The sequence below is a fragment of the Pan troglodytes genome, chromosome 10 (assembly GCF_028858775.2).
Source record: "Pan troglodytes isolate AG18354 chromosome 10, NHGRI_mPanTro3-v2.0_pri, whole genome shotgun sequence".
Taxonomy (NCBI): Eukaryota; Metazoa; Chordata; class Mammalia; order Primates; family Hominidae; genus Pan; species Pan troglodytes.
In genome coordinates this window covers 102,304,764-102,312,805 of record NC_072408.2, presented here as the reverse complement: position 1 = coordinate 102,312,805, position 8,042 = coordinate 102,304,764, and the positions used below count along the sequence as shown (strand labels likewise).

At 44.6% G+C, this 8,042-nt stretch overlaps 1 pseudogene; it reads left to right on the top strand.

Moving 5' to 3' along the window:
• Positions 1 to 501: 501 nt before the first annotated feature.
• On the top strand, positions 502 to 1,117 carry LOC452140 (large ribosomal subunit protein eL29-like; annotated as a pseudogene).
• The last annotated feature ends 6,925 nt before the right edge of the window (positions 1,118 to 8,042 follow it).

Here is an 8,042-nt window from a genome sequence, read left to right as displayed (position 1 = left end):
GTGTCTCAAAAAAAAAGCAAGAGAAAGTTATCTCTAAACATGTTGGGTTTACTTGGGAATAGAAATAAGGATTATAATCCAGAATGCAGGAAATGGCAAGCCTCCAGTGCACTCAGTGAGGGAAGGGGAGCTTTTATTAACAAAAAAGAGATTTATATAAACTGCTTAGAAACAGATCATTGTTTCTAGAGGCTCAAAGCCAGAGTTGTCATTTCATTGGTGGAGACACCTTACTGGGTAAGTGTTCTGAGAACATTTTACCTGAATTACAGCAGTCCTAAAAAATGTCTAGTGATAAACCTTATCAAATCAGGAGATGCTTGAAGGATGCGGAAGAGCTTTTTGAACATCCTTGGAAACAATTCTTAGACATATAAGCATAGGCCTCCTCTCCTTTCAACCTTCCTGGCCCTTTTTTGTCTGTGTCTGACAAAACCGATTTCATTTTGGCATCTGCAACCTTCACAAAGTCTAGAGTAAGAAGTATGGAAGTTGTCAGCTTAAGGTGCAGACATGGCCAAGTCCAAGAACCACACCACACACAACCAGTCCCGAAAATGGCACAGAAATGGTATCAAGAAACCCCGATCACAAAGATACGAATCTCTTAAGGGGGTGGACCCCAAGTTCCTGAGGAACATGCACTTTGCCAAGAAGCACAACAAGAAGGGCCTAAAGAAGATGCAGGCCAACAATGCCAAGGCCATGAGTGCACGTGCCGAGGCTATCAAGGCCCTTGTAAAGCCCAAGGAGGTTAAGCCCAAGATCCCGAAGGGTGTCAGCCACAAGCTCGATTGACTTGCCTACATTGCCCACCCCAAGCTTGGGAAGCGTGCTTGTGCCCGTATTGCCAAAGGGCTCAGGCTGTGCCGGCCAAAGGCCAAGGCCAAGGATCAAGCCAAGGCCCAGGCTGCAGCTCCAGCTTCAGTTCCAGCTCAGGCTCCCAAAGGTGCCCAGGCCCCTACAAAGGCTTCAGAGTAGATATCTCTGCCAACGTGAGGACAGAAGGACTGGTGCGACCCCCCACCCCCGCCCCTGGGCTACCATCTGCATGGGGCTGGGGTCCTCTTGTGCTATTTGTACAAATAAACCTGAGGCAGGAAAAAAAAAAAAAGAAGTATGGAAGTTGTCAAAATCAAAATGGAGTCACTAGTGTTAAAAAACTCACACAAAAAGAGCTGAGGAAGGCTATAAAAAGAGGGGTCTCACACTTGTATGCCTAATAACAAAAACTATCACAAAAGACTCTGCAAAAACCACAACCTTGCATAAAGGCCATCCCAACTGTACACAAAAAAATACTTCTACAAGGACATCTACCCAGCAACTGCCTGTATGGCTCTGGACTGGCATCACTTTTTTTATTGATCTTTGTAGCTAAGGATAATTATCTCAAAACAATTATCCTTCTCATTTTTCCTTTAAATACCTTTATCTTTTTTTAAACCTCCCTGGATATGCACATAATTTACCACATATCTTTTTCTTTTACAGAGACTCTCTCTGTTATTTAGGCTGACAGAAAAAAAGCGAACCTGAGACTAAGCCTTGGGGAACATTTAATGAATGATTGGGGTAGATCAACCTTCAAAGAGGACTGACGAGGTAACCAGAGAGGGAGGAAATGATCAGGAGGCATTTCTTATTAGAGAAGCCAAGGGAAGACCTTCTCAAGAAGGAGGGCATGATTAACTGTGTTAAGTGTAGCTAGGAGGTCACGCAAGAGGACTGATGTACATAGTAATTTGGATGCCATTGGTGACCTTAGCAAGAGCTATTTAGGTAGAGAGATGGAAACCAGACTAAAGAGTGTTGAGGAGGCTGGGCGCGGTGGCTCACGCCTGTAATCCCAGCATTTTGGGAGGCCAAGGTGGGTGGATCATGAGGTCAGGAGTTCAAGACCAGTCTGGCCAACATGGTGAAACCCCGCCTCTACTAAAAATACAAAAATTAGCCAGGCATGGTGGTGGGTGCCTGTAATCCCAGCTACTCGGGAGGCTGAGACATAAAATTGCTTGAACCCAGGAGGTGGAGGTTGCAGTGAGCCAGGATTGTGCCAAGGCACTATAGCCTGGGCAACAGAGCGAGACTCCATCACACACACACACACACACACACACACACAAAAAAGTGTTGAGGAATGAGTTGGGGGGGTGGGGAAATAGAGAACCTCCCCATCCTTTAAGTTTCAGCTTCAGTGCCACTTTTTCAGGGAATCCTTCCATAATTTTCTAAATCAGGTCCTCCTCTCACAACCTTTCATTGAATTCTTAACTTTTTTTCATGGTACTTATCACAATGTGTAATGAATTTATTTATGTGGTTATTTGTTTTATGGCTGTCTCCCCAGGAGCCCTGCATATTACATTTCCCTTTCCTTTTCTTTCTTTTTTTTTCTTTTTTTTTTTTTTTTTGAGACAGGTAGTCTCACTCTGCCATCCAGGCTGCAGTGTAGTGGTACAATCACAGCTCACTACAGCCTCAACCTCCTAGGCTCAAGTGATTCCCACCTCAGCGTCCTGAGTACTGGGACTATAGGTACATGCCACCACACTTGGCTAATTTTTTTTTTTTGTATTTGAGATGATGTTTCAACACATTGCCCAGGCTGGTATTGAACCCCTGAACTCAAGCAATCTGCCCACCTCGGCCTCCAAGTACTGGGATTACAGGTGTGAGCCACTGCACCCGGCCCCTGCATATTTTCTGCACTATCACCAGCACCTGCCTCAAACCTAAGGCATAGTAGGAGCTCAGTAAATACTCACTATATAAATAGCACTTAAACACCCAGCATATTACATTCATTATCTCATTTAATCCATTTTTGAGTTGAGGAAATTACAGAGAGAGTTTAGGCAACTTGCCCCAGGTCATACAGCAAGTGAATAGTGGAGTCAGAATCCAAAGCCAGGTTATCAGATACCAAAAGTTTAATGATTTTGAATTCTACCTTCCCAGTTGAAATTTCAAATCAATTCAGTAAATATTTATTGAGGTTGCAGTGAGCCGACATCACACCACTGCATTCCAGCCTGGGTAACAGAAACTCCATCTCAAAAAAAAAAAAAAAAAAAATGTCAGGCACGGTGGCTCACACCTGTAATCCCAGAAGTTTGGGAGGCCGAGGAGGGCGGATCATGAGGTCAGGAGATCGAGACCATCCTGGCTAACACAGCGAAACCCCGTCTCTACTAACAATACAACAAATTAGCCGGGCATGGTGGCGGGCGCCTGTAGTCCCAGCTACTTGGGAGGCTGAGGCAGGAGAATGGCGTGAACCCGGGAGGCGGAGCTTGCGGTGAGCCGAGATCATGCCACTGCACTCCAGCCTGGGCGACAGAGCAAGACTCTGTCTCAAAAAAAAAAAAAAAAAAAAAAAATGTTTCTTGCCTGTAGTCCCAGCTACTCAGGAGGCTGAAGCAGGAGAATTGCAGACTGGGAGTAATTTTGCTTGGTGAAAAACACAAAACTGAATAAGACAGAAATCTGTACGCTCAAGAAAGTTTAGAATTCAATGAGACAGATGTGTAAACAAATGAAATAAGATGCTAACACTTTCCTTATTTATTAATTCTTTTTTATTCTAAGATAGTCTATCACAAAGCTGAGGGATTTTTCCTTTCTTTTTTTTTTTTGAGACAGAGTCTCGCATTGTCACCCAGGCTGGAGTGCAGTGGGTGCGATCTCAGCTCACTGCAACCTCTGCCTCCCAGGTTCAAGCAATTCTCATGCCTCAGCCTCCCAAGTAGCTGGGATTACAGACGTGAGCCATCGTGCCCGGTCAGCTGAGGAATTTCTCAAGGGATCTAAAAGATCTTTAGACTCAGGGCAAGGATGTGCCTGGTCAGCCTCAGGACAAATCTCAAAACTTTGGGAGGCTGAGGCAGGAGGATCACTTGAGCTCAAGAGTTCCAAACCAGGCTGGGCAACATAGTAGAGACCACATCTCTACTAAAAAAAAAAAGAAGAAGAAGAAGATGAAATTAACTAGGCATAGTGGTGGGTGCCTGTAGTCCCAGCTACTTGGGAGGCTGAGCCGGGAGAATGGCTTGAGCCTAGGAGATAGAGGCTGCAGTGAGCTATGATCGTGCCACTGCACTCCAGCCTAGGCGATCCTGTCTCAAAAATAAAAGAAATAAAATAAAAAGCCAAATATATTTAAAGAACTGTCTTCTGAGAGTATGGTTTTTTTTATTTTTTGAAGTTAAACAGTCATTTTACATTATTATTATAAAATGACAGTGATAATAGATACTGTTTTTCAGTGCCTTGACAACATTTTTTAAAAGGCAAAACTATGTTAGTTCTCAAAACCACTTTTTAAACATTTCTTAATAGTGACATCCCTAAGTCCGATGGTCTCTATTCTAAAGAAATAATTGGAGATGGGAGAGCCTAGTGTTATGGGAGAACTGCCAAATTATTGCTGATAACAATATTGATGGGAACTTATGCAAAGGCTGTGGTTAGGGGTCTAAGAGGAGAGGCTGCATCACAGAAACTTTTTTTTTTTTTTTGAGACAGAGTCTTGCTCTGTCGCCCAGGCTGGAGTACAGTGGCGTGATCTCAGCTCACTGCAACCTCTGCCTCCCGGGTTCAAGCAATTCTCCTGCCTCAGCCTCCTGAGTAGCTGGGACTACAGGCGAGAAACATTTTTTTTTTTTTGAGATGGAGTCTCACTCTCTTGCCCGGGCCAGAGTGCAGTGCAGTGCAGTGCTGCGATCTCGGCTCACTGCAACCTCTGCCTCCCGGGTTCAAGTGATTCTCCTGCCTCAGCCTCCCAAGTAGCTGGGATTACAGGCGCCCATGACCACGCATGGCTAATTTTTGTATTTTTAGTAGAGACAGGGTTTCACCATGTTGGCCAGGCTGGTCTGGAATTCCTGACTTCAAGTGATCCACTTGCCTTAGCCTCCCAAAGTGCTGGGATTATAGGCGTGAGCCACCGCACCCGGCCTCCACAGAAACATTTCTAAAGAGATATTAAGAGAACTTAATAGTGCATTGAGCACAGAGAGAGAGGAGTTGAGCATGAGACCCAGGTTTCTGGCTTGGGTTCCTGGGTGGAGACGGGTACCGCTCCCTAAGATAGAGAATGAAGGAGGAGGGGTAGGTTTTGGAAGAAGTGGAATGGAAGATAAGCTTTGGGTATTCCAAATTTGAGATGCCTGCAGGGCACCCAGGCAAAGATATCTGGTAGTCAGTTAGAAATATGCATCTAGAGATACAGACACGGGAGTAATTAGGCCCTCCGTGTGGCAGAGGCTATGAACGAGACCATTCAGGAAGACAGGAAGGGGACCAAAAAACAAAACACAACCCACAAGGACACTAATGTTTTGGAGATTTTGTTTGTTTGTGGGGAGAGTGGGACACTACAAGGGAATGGTAAGACAAGAAGGAGAAAATGCCGTAGAGAAAAATCACATGAAGGTAAGGAGAGAAAATGTTTCATGAAATAGTTTGATCACCTATGTCAGCTGTTGTAGAAAGATCAAGTAGTACAAAGTCTCACAATAGACTGTTGACTTCAGATACAGCAATTTTGTTAGGGGGCATCAAAACAGGCTACGTAGGAGAGATTGTGATGTACTTTCCTGGACACCAACTCAAGGGACAAAGTGTGAAAGTTGTCAGAATCATAATGGAGTCACTTGTGTTAAAAACCCTTACAAGGCCGGGGATAGTGGTGCACATCTGTAATCCCAGCACTTTGGGAGGCCAAGGCGGGCATAACATTTGAGTCCAGGAGTTCAAGACCAGCCTAGGTAGCATGGTGAAACCCTATCTGTACAAAACATACAAAAATTAGCTGGCATGGTGGCCCATGCCTGTAGTCTCAGCTACCTGGGAGGCTGAGGAGGATGGTTTGAGCCTAGGAAGTGAAAGCTACAATGAGCTATGATCGTGCCACTGCACTTCAGCCTTGGGGACAAAGTAAGACTCTGTCTCAAAAAAAAAAAAAAGCCAAACAACAAAACCCTGAAAAATAGAGCCTCAGAAAGCCATGAAGGGAGGATTCTCATGCCCAAAGTCTGATAACAAGAATTACGGTAAAAGACTGCAAAAATGACAGCCTTGCACAAAAGCCACAGCAATCTTGCAAAACTAAACAAAACAAAACATTTCTGTGAGGACACCTGCCCAGCAACTGCTTGTCCATACTCTGACTGGCTCCACCCTCGTTATTGATCCTTTTAGCCAGTGATCCTCCTCATTTTTCCTTTAAAAAACTTGTCTTCCTTGGCCGGGCACAGTGGCTTACACCTTAATCCCAGCACTTTGAGAGGCCGAGGCAGATGGATCACCTGAGGTCAGGAGTTCAAGACCAGCCTGGCCAACATGGTGAAACCCCCGTCTCTGCTAAAAATACAAAAAATAGCTGGGTGTGGTGGTGGGCACCTGTAATCCCAGCTTCTCGGGAGGCTGAGACAGGAGATTTGCTTGAACCCCAGAGGTGAAGTTTGCAGTGAGCTGAGATCGTGCCATTGCACTCCAGCCTGGGCAACAGAGCAAGACTCCGTGTCAAATAATAATAATAATAAAATAAAAAGCTTGTCTTCTTTTACTTCCTTGAAATACACATTCTTTCTCAATCATAGTTGTATCCAATAACATCCTAAATTACTTATTTTTTTTCTTTTCCATTCAAGGTGACAGAAGTGGAACTAAATTACTTATTAATCTTATAATTTATCTCCTTTTGTAGTTGGAATAAAGTTAGATACCTAATAGTAGAAATTTACCTTCTGTGGTGTCCACGTATTGAGGCTTACGCTTTGGGGAAAACATATATGGTTCAAAGCAGTATTCTTTTTTTTTTTTTTTTTTTTTTTTAGTAGAGGCGGGGTTTCATCATGTTGGCCAGGCTTGTCTCGAACTCCTGACCTCAGGTGATCCACCCACCTTGGCCTCCCAAAGTGCTGGAATTACAGGTGTGAGTCACCGCGCCCAGCCCAAAGCAATATTCTTATGCCCAAGATGTCAGGAGTATCGTTACCCACATGAAAGTTTTCTTTTTTTTCTTTTTCTTTCTTTTTTTTTTCTGAGACAAGCTCTTGCTCTGTTACCCAGGCTGAAGTGCAGTGGCACGATCTTGGCTCACTGCAGCCTCCACCTCTAGGTTTAAAGTGATCCTCATGCCTCAGCCTCCCAAGTAGCTAGTATTACAGGCATGTGCCACCACACCCAGTTAATTTTAGTATTTTTAGTAGAGACAGGGTTTCACCATGTTAGCCAGGCTAGTCTCTAACTGCTGACTTCAAGCGATCCTCTAGCCTCTGCCTCACAAGTTGCTGGGATTACAGGCATGAGCCACCACACCCAGCCCTCATGCAAATTTTCAAGTGCTTATTGGCCAGGGCCGTGTAGGATTTAATATCAAGTGTTCATGAAAGAAAGCTTAGAGCTAGATGAAATACTTTGCCTAGACTCATGGAGTCTTTCCCCGAGCAGATTTCTGGAGTTCCTTCTCTCTCTCTATTTTTTTTTTTTTTTTTTTTGAGACAGAATCTCACTCTATCACTCACTCTGTCACTGTAGTGCAGTGGCACAATCTTGACTCACTGCAGCCTCAGCCTCCTGGGCTCAAGCAATCTTCCCACCTCAGCCTCCTGAGTAGCTGGGATTACAGGTGCATGCCACTGCAATTGGCTACTTTTTTTTTTTTTTTTTTTGAGACGGAGTCTCACTCTGTCACCCAGGCTGGAGTACAGTGGTGTGATCTCAGCTCACTGCAACCTCCACCTCCCAGGTTCAAGCAATTCTCCGCCTTAGCCTCCTGAGTAGCTGGGATTACAGGTGCATGCTACCACACCTGGCTTATTTTCCTATTTTTAGTAGAGATGGGATTTCACTATGTTGGTCAGGTTGGTCTTGAACTCCTGACCTCAAGCAATCCTGCCTTGACCTGCCAAAGTTCTGGGATTACAGGTGTGAGCCACTTCACCTGGCCTGGAGTTTCTTTTCTGTGCAGCTTCTTTCTCTCTGATATGTCTCCTCAGCTCAGAGATACCACCACACAGGAAAGTGTTTCCACA